This window comes from Zonotrichia leucophrys, chromosome 9 (genome assembly GCF_028769735.1).
Source record: "Zonotrichia leucophrys gambelii isolate GWCS_2022_RI chromosome 9, RI_Zleu_2.0, whole genome shotgun sequence".
In the NCBI taxonomy this organism is placed as follows: Eukaryota; Metazoa; Chordata; class Aves; order Passeriformes; family Passerellidae; genus Zonotrichia; species Zonotrichia leucophrys.
In genome coordinates this window covers 15,313,834-15,335,008 of record NC_088179.1, presented here as the reverse complement: position 1 = coordinate 15,335,008, position 21,175 = coordinate 15,313,834, and the positions used below count along the sequence as shown (strand labels likewise).

The 21,175-nt window shown below is 43.8% G+C and overlaps 1 protein-coding gene across 11 annotated transcripts in view; it reads left to right on the top strand.

Annotated features, from left to right (window-relative positions):
- LPP (LIM domain containing preferred translocation partner in lipoma) overlaps positions 1-21,175 on the top strand; it is a 318,754-nt gene that overhangs the window by 60,532 nt on the left and 237,047 nt on the right. For 7 of the 11 annotated variants that reach the window (XM_064721315.1, XM_064721313.1, XM_064721314.1 and 4 more), the window contains exon 3: positions 1,741-1,833. The exons of 3 other annotated variants lie outside the window; for them this stretch is intronic. The gene's annotated coding sequence lies outside the window, so the exon portion shown is untranslated. The remainder of the gene's footprint in view (positions 1-1,740; positions 1,834-21,175) is intronic. One more of the 11 variants, XM_064721320.1, reaches the window with a different exon arrangement.

Here is a 21,175-nt window from a genome sequence, read left to right as displayed (position 1 = left end):
GGAGGAGGACTCAATCTCTGAAACTTTTGAACACCTCTTTTAATTTTCTTGAATAAGCCAGTACTCTGGCCAGGATCCAATTTGTGTAATTACATTTGACCTAACTTAATCCCTTGGCAGTTTCAATTGCATGTGGTAGTTGTCTTGGCTCCCTGTCCTGGGCTGCCATTCAATGCTACTCCATGGTTTTCAACAGCTGTTGTAATTCAGCTGTAGAAATGGGTGTATTTTCCTGGTGGAAGCATTCCTCATATCTCTATCCCTTGCTAAACATCCTTATGTCTCTGGTATTTTGGGAGGTAACGTGTCTGATGCTGCAGATGATCTTGCTGAAGTCCTTGGAGCTACTTTCACCCTTAAAGATGGGCATGCATTTAGTCTTTTATCAGTTGTCCAACATACATTTTAAGATTACTTTGAGTTTTTCACCTTCAGGCATTTATTGCTTGGTCTCCTCAGCTACTACGTGGTGCTTTAGGGACGTTATTGGTGCAGATACTGCTCTTTAGCCTTGGAAACAGCACTTCTGCTCTCCAATCAGTGCTAATCAGGAGTGTGTCGCCTTCCTGTGCTGACAGCAGTTGGGCTGGCTGGCTGTAAGTGTTGGCATTGCTAAGAGTGCAAGTGATGAAGGAAAGCAAAAGCCCAGGACAGCTGGGTAGGATTACAAAGGGTGAAAAAAACCATCCCAAGCAGAAACTTGGAGATGGACAAAGTGCAGTAGCCAAAAGTACAGTCAGATGGGTAATCCTTGCAAAAGACAAGACACTGAGTTCTTGCATTGACACATCCTTAGATGTGCAACAGGCATCTTGTTTTCACAGCAGGGGACAAATTGAGGGTTTCTTGGCTTCAGCCATCGGAAAAGGAGTATTTGTTACAAAGCCACTTGATCCTTTGGGGGCAGGAGCAGCTCCTTCTGAGGGGAGACAGGAATTTAGATGAGATGGGGTGCAAAAAGTGATCTACTGGTGAAAGGTGCTGTTGTTGCAAATTGTCTGCTACCATCTAACTCTATTTTTCTGAAAGCCTCCAGAAATAGGCTGGCAAATGTATCATTGCTGCTCTCCCTTGTTGCCTGTTATCTTTAATGAAATTTGGGATGTTTTTGTCATTCAGAACTCTCCCCTGTGTTTCTGAGCACTGTTCATGTAGATCCTTTCTTTACCTTTCTACTATGTCACCAAACACTTGGGTTCATGAGAGAATTCATTTTGCTAGGTAGAACATCCTGAAGATCAGGTAAAGAGTATATTGTGAATACAAAAGCCATTCATCAGACCTGACTTTTACCCTCTGGATCTATCCCATAATTACACACATTTAAATGTCAGAGTAGACTGGAAATGTTGCCTCTGTTGGTTTCAGTGACACTGTAAATAAAGTCACCAGTGGTTACATCAAAATTTGTCCTCCATCACAGAGCTTAAAAGTTTGGAGTCAGAGCCATCTGACTGGGACATGTGCTGGGTATGGCTTTCTGCAAAGTCCATGAACACTTTGTTTCCTAGAACACAAATTTATCAAACCCTTATGGTGGTTGTCAGAGAAAATGTGGCCAGCTCCGAGCGGTGGTGCATGATGTATCTACAGTCAGTGATGATGCTTTTGAGGATCTGTTTGTGTGCTAAATAATGGGGTGCAGAAAATTGCACTTCAGAGTTGCTGGTTTTTCCTTTACTCCTGGACTGGACTCTGCCTGCCACCCTGAAGACAAATCTTTTACTTTTCTTGTTTCAGAGTACTTTGTGTGTGCCTGAATGCATCAGCCTTTGGAGGTGAGCGCCTTCCCTTGAAGCAGCCTCGTGATAACCAAGTGCCTTCTCTCTTGGGGTAAGGAATGATACACACATGCAGAGATTGAGAATGTGCTGGGAACAGAAGCAGAATGGGCAAAGACAGGACAAGCAGCATTGCCTCAGTTTGGAGATTTTGGAAATAGTGAACTTGTCATAGAGAGAGGGAATAAACTGGATCTGTGCACTGTACATAAAACAAATTATAAACTTAAGTTGCAGCAAGGAAATTTAGCTGAGGTGTCAGTGAATGATCTGCAGTCAGGATAGCTGAGTGCTGGAGTGGATCCCCCAGGAGGTCAGGCAGTTTCAGTCATGGAAAGCTTTAAGGACAAGTTGGAAAAGCAATAGCAGACATGCTTTTAGCAGAACCGATCCTTCCATGTGGTGGAAAAATAGAATAGGTGACGTCTGGAGAGTTCTACTAACCCACTGATAATTAAAATGAGAATATATGAAATTCTTATCTTAACAACCTTATTCAAAGCTGATAAGGTGAAAGGCAAAGCTGGGTGTATCTGTGCAGAATGAGCTGCATGGTCTGGTGAAGAATTGAGGCAGCAGCAATTAATGCTGGTGCTCAGTGTCTTTGTTACCTGAATGGTGATGTTATTATGGAGGGAAGTATAAGGTCAGGGGAAAGAAGAAGTTTAATCCTCTGTTGCTGTCATGTCATGTAAACTTGTGGTAAAAACAGGAAGTTGTATCAATTCTGGCTCCTTTGTAGTAAGTTTCTGGGAGTTTGGGTCACTTCCATGGTCCATGTAAGGGATTTACTCTTACTCTCAGGGGTGTAATCTCATCTGTTTTATTGTGACATCAGAACACAATGCTACAAATATAGGTATACTGGGCAAACCACAAATATCATGTGGAACACAGAGAGAGGAACCAAGTGATTATTTTTCCTTTCTTTTTCCAGGGCTGATGAAGTCGAGGAGAGTTTCATTTTTCTTCTCTTGCTCTTCTGTTCATGTTCTCCATTGTGTTTCTTTGTCTTGCCTTGACAGCAAACACAGCAGGCTTTTCCTGAGTTTAAAAATGCTGGCTCACTAGATAGGTCTTGAAATTATGTCCTGAAGATATCTGCTCCTTTAGTTCCCTTGCTTCTTCCTCCTTCATCCCTTCCCTGGGAGTTGCTGATGGCAAATGGAGCCTGGGCTCAGGCAGCCTTGAAACCATCCTATGACAAGAGGAGTGTTCAGGTGCTTTGTCTTCCTTGGTCCAGCGAAGAATATCAGTGAGATACCTGTCTTATCTTGTAGGACATCTAAAATTCAATGGGAAGTTCTTCAACCTCTTGTTGGACTTTGGTTTCTCTGAAATTTACATTTCATCCATAATGTCAGCAAACACTGGTGTCTGCCCTGGAGTTAAACCAGTGTCTTATTGTTCCTTATCATCTTCTGCTTAGCAGAGATAAGCTGTTGTGTCTCAGGGGTGCAGGGACATGGAAGGAACTTGCAAATAGCTCTAAGAAATGCAGATGGTGTCAAGAAGAAAATAAGGGATGCCTTTCTGAAGTCACCTTTGTACATGTTTTTTTTATTTTTTCCTCTTTTATTTTTTCCTCCTCTTGAGCTTTTCAATTCCTGCAACTATCTGCTCAAATCTTGAAAGCAGAATGCGTTCATGGAAAGATGCAATTTACTGTGTTCCCCCATGATCTTTTGATCTCAATCAATCAAATAAATCCAAGACCTTGCCATTCACCTTGTTGCAAGGACAGTTAATAAGTTGAGGGGTTGTGCCAATGGTAGTGATGGTTTTCCAGCCTTGTGCTTTTTTTTTTTAATTGTTATTATTTTTTATGGTTCTGACCTTTCGGACTGGTCAGGGTAAGATTATTTGCAAAGAATAGTCCATAAATATGCCTGTCAGGACTGGAGTTAACATTCAAGCGTTGCTGCTTAGCAAAAAAAAGCAATATGCCAAAGTTCAATTTAGATTTCCCTGCAGGGTTGAAAATAATGACAAGACTCACTTAACATGGCAGGGATGAGTCCTGCCACCTCTGTAGGAGTGGCTGCTGTGTGGTCCTGCAGCACTTTGTAGCTGTGCGCCTGGTTCAGTTGTCTGCTTCTGAAATTCGGTGTCTGGCATCTCGTGCTGGGGCTTGCTTGGGGTGGAGGAGCCCTGGATGCATCTCCTGGCTCTTCCAGGTGCCAGCTCAGTCAATTGGTAGCTTCCCTTGATTTAGCAACTGACTTTTTTTTTTCCAAGTGCTGTGCTCCTTGCAATGCAAATGAGGGTTTGTGGAGCTGCTCTAAGCAAGTCCTGCAAAGCCACCCTGTTCCCATCTTTGCACTCCATCCTTGCCCTTAGTGCAAGCCAGCGTGGGTTCAAGCGTGGCTGAACACAGCCCATGAGTGTTCTGTGGTGTTTTGAGTTGTGTCCTGTTACCTGCTGTGATCTCTGAGCCCTTTGGGAGTCCCAGATTTCAATGGAAAGCAATTTGGGTTTTCCCTGTTACTATTAATGAAAACTGTTCCTAGATATCTCCCACGTAATGTTTGCCACCATGGAAGTGTGCATCATCCAGTGGTAAGAATTTTGCTTTACTGTTAGGAAATATCTGAGTGGTTATTGATGTTTCTGCTGTCCTGTCAGCAGAATTGACTCCTGGGGATGAGAGCAGCATGAGGAGTGAAGCTGGAAACCAGCAGCTGCTATTTAGGCATTAACCTGCAGCACTTGAAAGCTGCACAGTCCATTGTGTACAAATGGTCTCTTTAGAGCCTGGCCATGAATGTAAGTATAGTTTGTCTCAAGCATGTGGCTCTTCTGAGTTCATTTTTTCTTTCCTCTGGAGATGAGAAAGTGAAGGTGCTGAAGACCACTTGAGTTTTACTCACAGGAAGTTCATGGCAGTGGAGCCCTGAGGCTGGGTCTGAAACCTATGGGTTTGGCCAAAAAATTCCCCTAGAGAAAGCCTATATGTAGTGAAAAAAACGATGCCATCAGTTGAGAAAGCAATTCCCAGCAGGCTGGGACTAGGTGGTGAAATCAAGGTGCAAAAAACAGTGCAGCTTGTGGAAAGTCACAGAGCACCTCTGTGCCAGACCCCTGTGAGAGCTCAGCAGCTCTTGGTCCAAATCAACAGTGCTTTAACTTGTGGGTGAAGCAGATGGGTCTGGTTATCTGTCAGCAATGGCTGAAAAGTTTTAGAACAAAAGAAATAAATTTGTCTTTAGGACCATCTTAAAATCCAGAAGTCATTTCTCCAGCACCTGTAAATAACTGAATATAAAAGGAGAGGATATGGGGAAAATAGGTTAGAGGATGGCAGAGCAGAGCCTTTGTTGTGTTGTGCCATACCCTCACAAGCCTGGTGGCCATACTGAGAGTTGGGGACAGCTGTCCCCATCCCCACAGCTGCCATCCTCCAGGTGGCAAAGGAAAAGCCCTCCAATGTGCAGGAGTATTGAATGTCCCAGAAGGCAACACTCTCGTTTCTTATTCCAAAAGGGACTGGCAATTAGCAGGGGTAATAACCACCTGGAATTAAATTCTGTGGAGGCATGAGAAATAGTAGGGTATATTTGGAAATATCTATTGCATATATATATTCCTCTTAAGAGAAACATGTTGGAGGTGCCATATCCATAAATACTAATAAGGCTGTTTGATTCCAATTTTCAGGTAAGATTAACATTTTATTGAGTATTATATCTGTCACATTCAATGCTTTAGTGTACCATCCTCTCAGGCTTATTAGCATAATTGCAGTGCTTAAGCAACAATAAAAAATTCAACAGTAAAATAGCGGTTAGCACAGGCAATTTGTTATCAAAAGCTTTTACTTAAGGACAGCTTTTGAGCGTATTTATTATCCAGTTAGGGCTATACATTATTTTTATTTATAAAAACAAGAGGGAAGCAATGTAGGAATGCTTTTTCTCTTTTGGTGTCTCAATCAGGAGGCCTTAGAATTGGTCACCGCCTTTTTCTCTTTCTTAAAATCACCCAGCAAATTCACTTGGAGTGGGGAGGCAAGATAACAAAACAAACTGTGGTCTGGAGCAGGGCTGTGACGTTAATAACTCAGCAGAACAATTCCAGTAAATTCTGATGCCAACTGGAGTGCCTTTTTAAAATTCCCTCATTGCATCCTGGCTCTGCAGATGCTGTCCTTTGTCCGTGGCTGGTAGCACTGTCACTGGGGCAGTGCAGGGACAGGAGTGGCCCAGGCTCACACCCCTGAGGTGGCTGCAGCCCAAGATGCAGTGCAGCTGTTGGGGTGATGCTCCCACAGATGAGGGGAGGGACTGGACAGGACCTGCAGGAAAACAGATTTTGATATCAGTGCTGGTTGTCTCTGAGGCTGGACAGAGGAGCATGGCCTGTCTGTGCCACTGCTGTACTCCCCTCCTCCTTTCTTTCTCACTTTGAGGACTCTTAGGAGAGCAGTCCTTTTGCTGCAAAGCTGCAGTATAGATGTGAATGCACCTGCTTGTGTGCCAGCACTTGCTCGTGCCTGTACAAAGTTACTGTTGCCAGCATGGCAAGATTTTGTCTGTGTGTTTATATTTTCAGCACATTTTCCGTGTGTACTTAAAACACAAAGTTGTACCTCATAACTGAAGAAGTAAATACATTTTAAGCAACTCAAATAGTCCTTAGACTGGGAAGTCCATCAAGAAAAGCACATGGAATTGGCAAGAGGAGGACTGCTGCTGTGATTGGTTGTGATTGCTTTGCTGGTAGAGGCTTTTTACAGACCCTCCCTTTGCCTGTGTTGGCTCTTCCAACATCCTTCAGCCTTTGCTTGAGTTGTTGTCCTTGTTCCCAAGATGTGCGCTCACTTTCAGCATCCTCCCTGCCACTGCAACCTTGATGCCTCTGCTCTCATGTCTTTTCCTCATTTCCTCCCTTGTTCTGGGAGACCTCCTTTGCCTTTTGCTACTTTTTCAGAGGTCACTCTTCCATCTTCTTCATGATTGACTTAACTGTGGGCCTGTTGCTGTGTCATTTTGGTGGTACCCAAAGCCCAGGGAGAGGATCTGCCACAGCCCTGGTGGTGCCTTGATTGGGCTCACAGTCTGGATAAGCAAGATGGGTAAACTTGTTTTTGCTGGTGTTTTTGCTCCTATTTTGTCTGGTGTCTGGGCTCACTGTGAGGAGAAGTGAAGGCAGTGCTGCTGCCCCAGGGAAGAAGCTTGGGCTCATAGTGAAACAGGATGTGCAAGCAGGTTGTAGGAATTGGGAAGGGAGCACTTGGAGACAGGTGAAACTAAATTGGGCACATATTAGAGAAGTGATGTGCTTGTGGGGTCCTCTTCACAAACACCCTCTTCTGTGAATGTGTGAAATTTGGAAGGAGCTGGTTGTTTCAGATCCCTTTTTTTTTTCTTTGAAAGGGGTAAAAAACTGATGTTATTCAGAGATAAGTTTTATGTTTCAGATTCTGGGGTAGTTGTGAGTTTTTTGTTGGTACATAGCTCACTCTCATGAAAGCGCCCAGCACTGCATGGTGTTCAGACTTTCTGTCAACAGAGAACTTGGTAATGCTCCTGAGACTGTGAATACACAGAAACTGACTGTGGGGAGCTAAACTTTTTGGGAACTTTGGTGGAAATTTGACTGTGATTTGAATTGCAGTTGAAATATGTGCTCTCTGCCTCCACGATCACCTCTAGGAATGGGGCCTCATTGCTGCTGTCTTAGGAACAAGCAGGTTCCTTCCCAGCCCTGCAGCTCCCCATTGTTGCTCCTTCTGGCTCAGCTCATGTGACTTTAGCAGCCCCCAAGGCACCTGAGCATCTCTTGCTTGCACTTGGCCTTGTAGCTGGGCAGTGCTGAGTGTCTTCTGCTGCAGCCAGGGAAGGGCCCTTCTAGCTCCTGTGCACAGCCAGGGGTTCCACATCCATCCTGTGCACAGCCAGGGGGTTCCACATCCATCCTGTGCACAGCCGGGGGGTTCCACATCCATGGGAGGAGCTGAGGGACCAGGGAAGGTCTTTTCTTGGGGTGCTGCCATGGCCGAGGGCATTTCTGTGTGGCTTCTACCTGAGATCTATAATCATCCAACATTTTAGGCAGAAAGGGTCGTGCAGGTCTTTCATGCAGCTTCTGGCTCAAAGCAGGGTTGGCTTTAAGGTGGGATGAGGCTGCTCAGAGCTTGTCAGGGCAGTCATGGCCTGCTGTGGCCTTGAGGGATGGTGATAGTGAATGCCTTGGTGACAAAACGCACCTTATGGAGAGCTCTGTAAGCTGTACTCTGGTGTCAGGGTAGTGGAGAGAGTGTGTGTAAAGGGTTGAGAGACAGTGTGAGCATTGAGACTGATTAAATTCCCTTTGTGAAGTGGGGAACACACTGCCCAGCTCTGCTGGGATCTGGCTACCACCACAGCTGCTGGTGACACTGCACAGCTCTCCTCCCTGCAGATGGGGAGGGATGCTGGCAGGGGACAGGGTCTGTACCTGGACACCAGTCCACATGTGAACACACCCTCCCCGAGGAGGAAAGTGCCTGCATGCTTCTTGTGGGGAAAAATATGGCTGAAGGAATTTAGCAGTGATAAATGTCATAAAAAATACTTATGCTGGAATTTGTAAAGCCTGGAACATCTGTTCTCAACAGTGCTTTGATCACGTTGTGAGGCTTTTAAAACGATACTTCCATGAATTAAGTGAGATCCTTATGGCTGCAGGATTCCTTTCAGTGCCCTTTTTTTTCATGGAGCAAAAAGGCAAATTTCACAGGGAACATTACATGACTTGAAACACATATTTTAATGGTTAGTATCAACCAAACAATGTTTTATTAGGTGCTAGAAAAATGTTCCAGTTCCATACCCCAGGAAGCAAAGCACTCCCATTTACTTTTTTAGCTTATGGGAGCTGTACTTTAAAAAAAAAATAAATCAAGAATTCATTGCTTGTATGTTACTGTATTCAAAACCAAACCAAACATGGCGAAATGAGCTTAAACATTTCAAAGCTGTTGTCAGAAAAGGTCCTTTTTGGGTTTTGTTTCCAGGCAGAGCTGCAGACGAGGCAGAGGATCTGTGTTTTCTGAGGCACCCACAGCAAGGAATGGCGAGACACTGATGATTTACTTTCCTCAGTGTGCTGCCTTGGACTGAGCAGCTTTTGGTCATTCACTTTTCTCTGAGGACTTGTGCTTTCCCCATTCCTGGTTGTTTAGCAGGCTTCTGCCTCCTGCCCTGCCAGCAGCTGCATATTTGGGGCTGAAATGTTGTGGTGCCAAATTACTTTGGTGATCTAAGGAGTGTGGAGAGCCCTCATGGCAGTTCTTTGCAGTGTCACACCTGGCAGGAGGATTTCTGCTCCTCTGCCTTCCTGCTCTCTGTAGGGAAAAGAATACTCCTGGATGTTTGCAGAAACAGCCTGTGAGATGTGAGGGGCAGCAGGAAGGAGGGAGAAGCTGTAGAGGAGATGTGGAACAAGGGTTGGTCTCCTCCTGTGCTACGTTTGTGTGCTCATAATTGAGAAATCCTTTCCTGCTACTGCAGCTATCAAGTCTGGCAGCTCCTAGTGGGATGCTGGGCAAGGCTTCTTGCTCCCATCTCCCTTTCCCTGCCTGGGATGAATGAATGGGCCTGTGTGTAACCCCACAGCTCTACCCAGCAATCGAGAGCCTGGGAAACTTAATTGTTTCTTAATTTAAAGACTGTCCAGACTGTGAAGTTATGGTCAGAAAGAGCAGAGAAGGAATATGGATGGTCCATTAGTAAGGTTCTGGGTGTCAGGGATTAATTTATGAAAACGAAATTGTTTAATTCCTCCAGCACCCAACAGGTGAACAGGCGGCTTATTGCTGTGACATATCCATTTATAGCAGTTTTCCTTTGCTAACACCTGTGACTCAGTTCTGTTACATACTTATGCTGTCTGTTAATTATTTACCAGTGATTTACAAGTACAGAGTGCAAATAAAATGCTTTTATGCAGGAGACTGCATTGTACACCCAGGATTCCTGGGAATTAGGGCACTGTACTACCGTGTACAATCCCATCAACATCCCTGGAGTTCTGATGGAGGAGTCCTTGTATGTACCTGATGAAGGGGCAGCCCCTTGCCCTCCAGAGCTGGCACTCAGAGGGGCTGTGGTGTTAGTGAAGGGCTTACTACACACAGGGCTGTGGTGTATGAGGAGATCTCTGTCCTTTGCTTCCTTTCAGATCGATTTTTGCCGTTTTAAATTACTTTCTTCCCCCTCAACAAAGGCTCATTCTTCTTCATAAATGATGGTAGCAGCAAACTGTTTAAAAAAAAAAAACCCCACAGCATGATGGGCTTTTTTTTTTTTTTTTAAAGAACAAAATAGTATAAAAGTAGCAGATAGAGTTCTGACTCAGCTCATAACTTATGATCCTATGCTATTTCTGTAACATTTTTAGCTTATGACCAAATTTTTCGAGTATTAGGACATTGCCATAGAAAGTGTGTCAGTCCCTGGCTGCCAGAACCTGTCACTGTACAGAATATATACACTTCCAAGCAAGTGTGCATGAGCAGGCCAGTGAGTTTATCTGTTGTGGTTTCAAATTGCTGAAAGTTTTTTCTTGTTGGTTTTTTTTCCTTGTTTGTTTGTTTTTGGTTGTTTTTGTTGATTCGCTTAGCAAACAGAGCCGTGCAGAACAGCATAGCTGTTTTTTATTTCTCACACAGTCAGGCACTGAGCTCCCATCCCCAGCTGTGCCTTGTGCAACTGCAGTTGCTTTGCTGGGAGATTTTTCAGCCAGTGCAAACTGCTCTGAGTTAATTCAAGCTGTATCAACTGTGTGGATCTGATGGAAGTTGAGGATCTGGTCATACAGCTCATGGTGTTGCTGAGGAAGAAGTTTGGAAGATGGCTGTCCCATTCTAGGCAGGCAAGAGCGTATGTGCCAAATTTCTCTAACCTCAGGGAAGGCGTGCATGAACAAATAAGCATCTGTGTTGCAGAGAATGTGATTTCTGAGGAAATCCCAAAGTTTATGAGTAGGAGTTTTTATAGGTTCAGATCTGCTGTGGTTTCAGACACTTAAGGACGCTTAAAATAATGAAACTCCAGACAGTCCAGCCACACATGCATGGCACACAGCAGCAAAGCCATCCTTGTGTTTAGCACTGCTGATCAGCTCACTAATGCAACATCTGCTATAGGATTTTGCATTTAAATTTTGTCTTGATAATGAAGAGGAATGCAGGGCTAATGATCTGTGTCTTGTTTCCCTTCAAAGTGCTTTATTTACTCTTTGTGGCTGCTTTTCATGGTTCTTTGCAGCAGCCCTAAAATGTCAACTGACCTGGAGAAATCAACAATGGATGCCTAAAAAAATCCGAAAGAAAAGCGAGGAAGGATGTTGCTTTCTAGCTTTTCATGTGAGCACCTTGTAATCAGACTCCCTTTGATTAAGTAACCAGCGAAGCCTATTCATGTGTACTCCAATTAAAATTTAATGAAGCAAGAGGATGTATTTGTATATGCTGACTAATGCAGGAGGAATAGATTCCTGTAACTCTGCTCTGCAAGCCCTTTCCTTTGCCATCAGGGCTGGATTTACTAGAAAGCTCCTCAGCAGCTGTGGACCTCCCCTGGCATGAGCAATCCTCACAAGCCTGGGCTGTTGTGCTCACAGCAAGAGGTGATGATGTCCTGAATGTGGAAGAACACAGCTCCATTGTAGGGCACAGCCTTATCAATGAAGCCCAGCTTGGCTAATTGCAAGAGGTGAGTCAGGGCTTCTGCTCTAATGTACTCCATTGGAAAAGATCAGGGAGTTGGTGGATGTGTGTGCTGTATCTGTTTTGCTATCAGCTGGATGAGTGGAGCAACACATTTCAAGAAGGGAAGCCCTGTGCGCTGTGATTTTTAAGTAGGAAACTGCTGTTCAAGAAGAAGAGTCTGTATGACAGCTAAGCTGGTGTCAGAAAACAGCCAGGCTTTTAGTGTCTCTGCCTTAGCCATGGGTTTATTGGGCTTTGGTACCTGTGTTCCCGAAGGGATGTGGGCCTGCTTTGCAGAGCATTTTGTTTCTGACATCACAGCGAATGTACAGACTTCTGAGTGGACAATGAAACCTGCCAGGAGGGGTACAGAGGCTTGCTTCATTTGGCACTGTCTCCATCTATTCCCATGTGTTTTTACCTCTGGAGCAGCTGCAGAGCTCCTGCATCACCTTGCACCCAGGATGGGGATTGGAGAAATGATATTAAAGGATCTCACCTGCTCATGACACAGTGCCCTGTGACTTCAGCTTTGTGCAGGGACTAACAGCCCTCCTCTGGAGTGGAATGTGGCAGTGGGGTGATGCTGCACAGCTATGTTAAATGCCATTTTTGGACAAGCAATGAAAGATCCTGCTGTATCCACTCCCAGCAATGGGCTGGGTGACAGAACGGAAATGCCATGGTGGAATTTGCCTTTGCTGCTGACCCTTGCATGACACGTGAGAGCTCCTCATCACCAGACCTTTGTTTTGCCTTACCCAGAATACAAAGCAGTGTTTCATTGCCATGGCTGGCTGTTTTCCTTCTGTCTTGACTCAGTGGCAGAACTGCAGCAAGCTTTCCAGAGACAGGCTGGGTTTTCCAGTTATCATCTGCTTCAGCCCCACATCCATCCTGCCAAGGCTCTCGCTCGTGCTGTTGCAGTGAAGTGCTCAAGAAGCCTTCAAAGGGAGATGCAGCTCTGGAGCTAAGATCTTGGCCTTCATTTTTGGCCTGGAAAGCTGCTCTTGGAACAGTAAGCATGAGATTTCTCTTGAAACCTTCTTTGTGTGCCTTTCTGAAGAAATAGCTGGAAGGAGAAGACCTGTCAGTTGAGCTCTAAGAGAAAAACCTATTGGCTCTGAATACACTGGGGACATTATTTAAGGTCAGTTGATCTGTGAGAAGGCACAACTTATCTAATGCAGCCTAAGGTTAGTTATGCAACAGACAGGCTGCTCTTTGTTGTGAAGAACAACTTCAGTGTGTGCCTGTGAAAATCAAAAGTCTTGCTGAAGGCGTGTTGTGTTCTGGCTGGAAGCTATTGGGTGTCCTCCTCTAGTGATTTTCCTTCTGTAGCAGATTAGCATCACGGAAAGGTTTCCAGTGGGAGAGGCACTCAATCCCTTGCAGGCTGCAGGGTGGAGCTGCCAGCAGATGTGTGCTCTGGTGGGTGCTGGTGCAGGACCACAGGCATGTGGTGTTGTTCCAGACCAGCTTTAACTTCTGTCTGTTCCCCCTGTGCATCTGTGTGTCATAGACCAGGTCACTGCATTGTCTAGATGACTGCACAGGACAGTATTTTAAAGAAAACGCTGCATAAGGAGTGTTTTCTGACTTCTAAAGAGAGAGATGTAATAATTTGTTATTTATATTGCTTTGAAATACAACATTTGCAGTATCCTGGCTACATGGCACTGACATCTCCTTTCTTGGAGAGCCTTTCTCTCCCCATCATCTCTTATTAAACATGCTGCCCTGCCAAAGTGCCATTATGTCTCCAGAGAGACTCGGCAAATAGAAGAAAGGGTATTTTTTTCTTTTAAAGTAGAATTGGTCTCCTGTGCCTTGTGGAGAGTAGCTAAGAGTGAGCAGTTCTGGGTGGGTATTTTTGGGTTTGAGTTTCTGTGTAGAGTGAAAAATGCATTATTGCTTATACAAAGGTAAGCATAATATCCAGCAAGATTGCCTGATATGCTCGTGGATTGTCTTCTTTCTTTGCTTTTGATTTTTGTGGTATGTACAGTGAGGTTTAGCATTTGCAAAATGAGGATATTTTAACCAGCTCTGCACAAATACTGGTCCTACGTGGTTTGTTATCTGTGCATTCCTGGGCAGAGCTGTGGGGTGGGGGAAATAATCAAATACCTTGAGGTTTATTTTTTGGTGGTTTTTTTTTTTTTTTTTGGAGGACTTTATGTAATACATGGAAAAATTAAACCTTAAAAGGAAACAACCAAGGTGGAAAGGCGGATAGTCATAAAATGCTGGTTTTTCTCAAAGTTCAACTTTATATATAGACACCTTGATGAAGCCCATATTGTCTGTGATGGAAAGATGATTACTGTAGTGTGGTGTGGCAGTGGGGGAGCAAACTGGGGTGGTTGCAGCAATCCCTGCTTTGGGTGCCTCAGAGATGCAGATGCTCTGAACTCAGTGGGAGGGTTCCCATCTCCCTTGGTGCAGCTTGGGACCAAAAGGGTTTTCCTGAGTTGCCTCTAGCTCTGAAAGTTTTTCTGTTCTTGTAAGCTCCCTTTGAAGTACACTCAGGAGCTGCAGTTAATAAGAAATTTCCTCTGCCTTACAGAGATCAGGCTCTGCCTTCCCCCTTCTCAGCATCCAAAATGATTAGCAGTTCCTGTGAATCCAAGCCTATGGATTTTATGAAGACCCCTGACAGCCAGGGGTGATTGTGTTCTCCCTGAGTGTTTCCTAAGCAGGAGGAAATCAATGCATGAAGGGGCACTGTGCCTGACATCTATTAATTACCCCATCCCTTTGCATCTAACACACTAGAAGAGGGTCTGACAATCAGCCCCCTATGCTCTGGCTAATTGATAGAGAAACAAATTGATACAAATGAATTGAACTGTTTTCTAAAAACAAAAAAAAAAAGGAAAAGAAGAGAACATTTATTTGGAGGAGCAGTTGGAAACTCAAGTACAACATACAGCAGTGTGAGATATTTGGTTGCAGCAGCCCCTCTGAATGCTTCCAGCAACCCCACAGAGCCCCACACTAAATGTTTGGGGATAAAACACTTGTGCTGTTGATGCTGCATCAAATGGAGGCATGTGGAGCATGCCTGGGGCGGTGGGCAGGGGGATAATCACGGTGTCCTTCCCTTAGATGGGCTGATTTTCAAGCTTCACCATCCTGACTTTTGCAGCACACATTCAGCTGAATATGACATCAGAGTTAAAAGCTGTGGCACTTGTGGTTACGGCCTTGGGATTCCTTATATTTACTTTCTAGGGAACTAAAATTCAAAGCAGCTTTTATGGCTGTCATGACAATACTGTCAGTTTCAAAAGAGATGGCTAAATGTGCATTGACCTTTAACTAATAGGCCATATCCTATTTTATGTGTGTTTCCAATTAGGAGAAGTATGCTACAAATTTCTGAAAGAAATCGTTAAAAAAGAAGAGTTACTTAACTGTAAGACTTCTGCTTTTTTTCCCAAAATAAAAATAGTGAATTCTTGTCTTAGTGCAGAAGGTTTCATACGACTACTATTATAAGCTGAAAATCAAGATTTAATAATAGCACATACCATCTGCCACCAGTGGTGGAAGAACAAGAATGAACCCTTGACTGCTGCAAGAACTTTTAATTTGCAGCTTGGAGTGAGGTCGCAGGGCTTCACATCCATCCGTGGAGGAGAGGATGGGATTCTTGCTTACCACTGCTGATACTCTTCCTGAGCTGTTGGGATTTTAACACTACAAATTGCAAGTGCAACATCTTGTTCTTGCTTGATGTGGTGCTGGGCCTTCAGAGTAAAATAAAGGATGGTGCTGACTATGTCAGGCTTGACCCAGCTCTTTGTGAAGCCAGCCAGTTGTTACCAATAAAAGCTGGAGCAGCTCTGTAGGAAGCCTGAGATGAGTTTTTTCACGTGTTTTGATGGTGGTAGGAGGTGATGGGCACATCTGGCTGAGATGAAGTTGGGTCTCTCCCTATGCTGCTTCTTAGAGGCCACATCCCTCCTCCTTATTTTCCTGGATGCACTTTGCAAAATAGTTTAATATCTTTGTTCCTAAAACTTAGGCTCATTCTCATGAGCCATGGTGGATCTTTTGCTACCTTAGAAAAAGCAGAGCATATTTTTCCACTTTTTAAAATGTACTTTGCCAAATAGGTATTTTTGTCAAATTGCAGTTTCCTCCAAAACATAATTCTTTATATAGAAAATGGGATTCCACCTCTCCTAGACCTTTGCTAACAGCTGTTCTTCTAGCTAAATGTCACTGAATTAAAAAGAAACAAAAATAAGAATGTGATGGCTTTGGATAGATTTTAGTTGACTGTTTCGGTCCTAGGTAGAAGTAATCCTGCTCTCTTCTGAATGTGGGGATATTCTGGGGATTACTGCCCTGCTATTTTACCTTGCAGAGCACTGATAGTGCAGCATTTCTGGAAGGCTGGGATATGTGTATAATGTGGACATGTCTTTTGCCAGCCCAGAGGAGTGCTGGGACAGCCCTGTGGACACTCAAGAACTGAGTGTGCCGCTGGTTTTGGCAACTGAGCCCGTAGAGCTGACCTATAACAAAGTTGATGCAATGGGATAGTTTCAGGTTGGGGTGGGTAGGAAAAGGGGACCCGTGCCAGCCTTTTGAAGGTTGCTTTGATTTGTTGCTGGCCACGGTGAGGACTCCTGGGGTATTATCTGAGGATTAAGTGCAACATTAAACATTGGAGCTCGCTTGTCAAAGAAAGGGCAGGTTATCAAAATATGATTTATAACCAACAGTTTACTACTAGCTACAGTAATTAATATGGAACATGATGGGGCCCATCATTAATGTGCTTTGTTGTTTCAGCTTGCATGATAGCTGCTGGCAAGGCCAGCTTTTGAGGCTAATGAGGGACAGGGAAGAAAGAAATCTGTGCTGCTGTTAGCTGATGGTAATATCTCTCCAGGTCGCACACTGTGCTGTGTGTTTCATCTGATCACAAATCTCAGCCACACATACCTGGCTAGTAAAGGCTGTTTTCCCAAATTCTTGCTTAGAGAGACAAGAATTACTGTTTGTGCCAAGGTCACTCAGAGCCAGTGACAAACTCTGTTAGTGTTCCAGAGGGTGTGCACAAACTGCTCTGAAGGATAAGGAGAAATCTTTGTCAGTGGTCCAAATGCTGCTCAGGTTGTTGGTGAGGAAAGGCAGTTAATCTCCAGTGGTGGTGATTCGTGAACTTGTCCGAGGGAGGAGAAAAACAGAAGAGGCTTTTCCAACATTTTCTCATGGCCAGGTGCCCAGATGAGGGCAATGCCTGGTGCTGTTCTGCTGATGGGAATCTGTTGGCGAGGAGCTTGTGGTTGGTTTGAGATGGGTCCCACTTCCTGATAGCCCATCTCGAGCTGCCTGAGAGCCGTGTGACTTCAGCACAAGTTTTATTATCACGCTAGTTTCCAGAGAGATGTTTGGAGCCTTTCCCAGCATTGGGTTTAGCTGCAGCAGCAGCTTGAGCTCCTTTCTGGTGTTTTGGGGAAGGGTGGGGCAGTGATGGCTTTCCTAAGGTGTGTCAAGAGTTCATGTTAAAATAAACAAAACTGTTCCCATGGTCTGTTTGCTGTGTCAAGTCTGGGTTTACCTGCATTCCAAAATCAGATCCCACAATGTCATCCAAATTTGAGAAATACCTGAGGCTGGAGGGGTGCAGGATGCAGTCAGGTCTCCTGCATGAAGATTGAGCAGTGGGGAAACCAAGTGCCTTTGAAATTTGATGTGCTTGAGCTCCATGGTCATGATCAATTGTGACTGTGATTTAGAATGTTTTTGGCTTACTCACCCTTACTTTAAACGTTTTGGTTGAACAGCAGACCTGCAGCTGCCCACAGTGGCAACACCTAGCTTGGGGCACTTTTACAGTAGGGTGTATTGTACCTTAGTTTAATTGAGCATTGCCCATATAGTTAAGAAGGATGTTAAAGAGTCTTGCGATAGTTCAGATTTAGCTGCTGGTATTTCCCAAGAGCATCAGGGCTGTCTGCAGGGAGACTTAAAGGTTTCAGCAGTTCTGCTTCAGCTAGAACCAGGTAAGCAGTAGTCTCATGGTCCTCTCTGCTCATCTCTTCCAAACATGTTCTTTTTGTCATGTTTGGTGATCTAATCAGATAAATTTATTTCATGTTAAGATAACATGATAAATAGTACATTTGCCAGTTTCGTTTCCATGGCCTTGGTTAAAATGGTTTTTGCTGTGTGCATGTAGTCATCCCTGTTGCTGACTGTAAAGGATTGGAGGGATGTATCTTGTGGGGCATTATATGCACCCATCATGTCCTTTTTTTATAGATGTCAGCACTTGACCTCCTTATTTATCCCATAAAGGAGTCTCTTGAAAATTGACTGATCCCACTGGGATTTATACAGTCTGGCTGAAAGCCAAGTCCTCCCTGGGCAGGTGCAAGATGCATCAAGGAGTTTGAATATTTGTATCCCTTAATTCTTGCTTGAACTAATCTAAATCAAGGCAGCTGGGTGACTGGGTAGTGCAACTGTAATGCCATCATTATTAAATTAATGCCAGATAGGGCATGATGATTTTATGACCGTTAAGAATATTTGTATGCAAACTACGAGGCTGGCCCAGAGAGATGTTGAATGGGGCATCACTGAGAAGTGGAGACTCTTTAGTGTGTGATTTAGTAGGTTCACACTAGAGACCTGACCAGATGACTCAACAAAGGGTTTAAAACATTGCTGCTGCTGGTTTACTTTGCTTCTTCAGAAATATTTAGTATTCTAGTTGGTTTTAGATTTTTGTTGTTGAATTGATGTTTGTGATGTAGCAGCAGAAGAATTTTCTCTTTAGGACCTTCAGTATATTTGACAAAGATGCATTTCTTTCAGAGCCACAGGGGTAGCACAGTTAAAGATCGTGGAGTAGAGCACATGGCCAGAAACAACTATCTGGAAATTAACATTTCTGGCTATAATATCAGCACTCTTGTCTGTTGTGGAGAGGGCCAAAATGCTTTAAATGGCTTAGTTTGGTTTGATGCTAGAGACAGTAGATTACCCATCCCCAGTAATTGCAGTGTCCTTCCCATTTTTGGAGGGTTCTTCAGAAATTTTTGCTAGAATTAGATTCGTGCTTTGCAGAGGTAGGGACAAATTTTAAATATTTTGAAATCTTTTGAAAATAGTAGCAATCTAATCACAACAAACAGCACAATAGTGATGTATAGACAGTGGTTCAAGTGTTGATTAATAATTTTTACCCACTGCATGTGGTGCCTTGGGCCTGTCAGCATGAATTTCAATGGAATTCTAGTTGCTTTTCCAAACATAAAAATAGTCCTTTTCCCCCAAGTAAGGTTTGTGTTTGCTGCCTCATGTGTCTGTACAGACGGACACATGCACAGGTAGTCTTGCTAGCAATAGTGATGTCTTGGGTGGTTTCATGCTGTATTAATGAGGAGTGTGTTGTCAGTAAGTTTTCCAGTATTTGTTAAAGGTTTGCATGGGTAATAAAATCTTGTTGGGAAAATTGATCTAATTTTGAGATTGAGAGGTGTGAGAATAAAAGATCCTTTACTGTAAATTGTAGGTAGGTAACAACAGAAACTTGAATATTAGAAGAAACTGAGTATCGCACAAACCACACACTTTCACATCACTAAAACAAGAGCTGTGCTCACACAGAAACATGAACCTCTTTGCAAACCACAGAAAGTAAAAGGGAGCTCTCCTGTTTCATTATTGATCTAATTGCTCTTTTCTTGATATGAGAAACAATATGAAATGCTCTTGAATATTCCAGTATGCACAGAAACAGACCATTACTTTTGGAAACTTTTAAAGGCATAGCACATAGTGGTAAATAGCAAGGTCATTTATTTCTGAGAGTCACAACTGCCTACCTAATGTCACCTAATTGTTCTACTGGAACTGAATATGTTATAGCTTTGATGAGAACTTTCTACTCGGGAGTGATATTAAATGCAGGGAGCCCAGCCCATATTTTCAAGTGATTAAATCAGTTCTGGAAGATCTGTTGTTGCAATCCTTTTAAGTAAGTCCTGTTTCAAGAAAAGGTGCTCTTTTTGGAGTACCTCAGTGTTGGAGTGCTTTAAAGCTCCCTTCTCACCCAAACTGCAGTTCTTCGTGGTTATTGCCTTTATCTATAATCTCTTTCCTTTGGTTTACAATCCCATTTAAGACCAAGTTTCCTGATTAACCTGAAAGTTTGGGCCTGCGGGACTTGTGCAAAATGTGTGTGGTTAAAACCTCGCCGTGTTTGCGTGTGAGGACAAACATGCATAGGAATGAGGTTCCTGGACTGATCCAGCGAAATCTGGACATGTTTCAAAGCCGTGAGAGCCCGAGAGAGCCGTGCTTTTCTGGGGGGAGCTGTGAAGGTGAGCGTCAGCCTGTGCTCACCTCCGTGTTTTACAACACTCCTCCATTTATGATCTCCACCAGCTCCGCCTGCTCCTGCCAGCAGTCTCACCTCCCACTCTGCTGCCAGGCTGAGCAGACTCCAGAGTCTGCTGGCTGCAGGCAGTGCCAGCTCCCTGGCAGAGCCCTGCTCCAGCCTGTGGCAGAGCTGACACAAGGGCATCCTTGCTTCTCCCGGTGTTTTGGAAGTGGTTTCTCCAGTGGCACTGGACACCTCGTCTTTCCCTTGTTTCAGTAGCTTCTCTCTTGCTCAGTTTCTACAACTTAAAAGCACCTGTATCACCAAATTTGGGACTCTGATAGAATGGTTTGGGTTTGAAGGAACCCTAAAGATCATCTTCCAGCCCTTCCCTGGGCACGGCCACTTTCATGTAGACCAGATTGTTCAAAGCCCCACCCAGCCTGGACCCTCAAATGGAACTGCACAGTGGCCTTTTTCTTTGGTAGTGGGTAGTTCATCTGAAATACCCAATGGCGAGAAAGAAGCACAATACAACCTTTAATAAAAGATTTTTGAAGCAGTTTAATTCCTTTTGAGAACTACTTCTCACTTCCTAAAATCTCCAGCACTTCAAAATGGTCTTGAGATTTGCAGAAAAGATCACTTCCAGCAGTAGCTAATAATAAAAGGTGGAGAGGAAGAGTGACTTCTCTTAATAGCTTGTTCTTAAGACATCTCAGTGACTCGTTTGATGAATCAGTGATGAATTTTTTTAAACTGAATCTCCTGGCAATTCCCTTTACCTGTATGGCATGTTAAGCTCATTGTAGTTTTCCTTTCTTGTTTATTGAGTTGTAGATTTTTTTTTCCCTTCCCCAACAAAACTGAAATTAATTAGGTCTGCTTAAATCAAGATGAGGACAAGTCTCCCAGCTGGCAAGAATATGATTGTATGGTTGGAGAGATGTCGTTGCTACAGAGAAAAATGGCTTGGTAGTAGTTTTTCAAATTGCTGTTCAAATCCATGTTCATTTTAAAGACATTTTCCCTTGAATTGTCGCACAGTCCCAAGGTACTGAAGACAAACTCAAATAAGCCCATCCAAAAGTCAGCCTCTCAGAAATCTTAGGAGCTATCTGGCTTTGGGTCTCTGCTCCTGAGCCTTTAGAAGAGGAAGCAGGCTTTTGGTTTAGGCAGATCTGGCCAAAACCAGATTTGTTTGCATTTGTGCACCAAGTTTTGTTTTGTTTTCTTTCTGGAATAGTGACTGTATATATAATGTAATGTGGGAAAAGATTAAGTAAATGCCTTTTAGAAAAGCTTTAACAGACATTTGGCAGAAAAGTAAGAAAAAGATGATTTTTT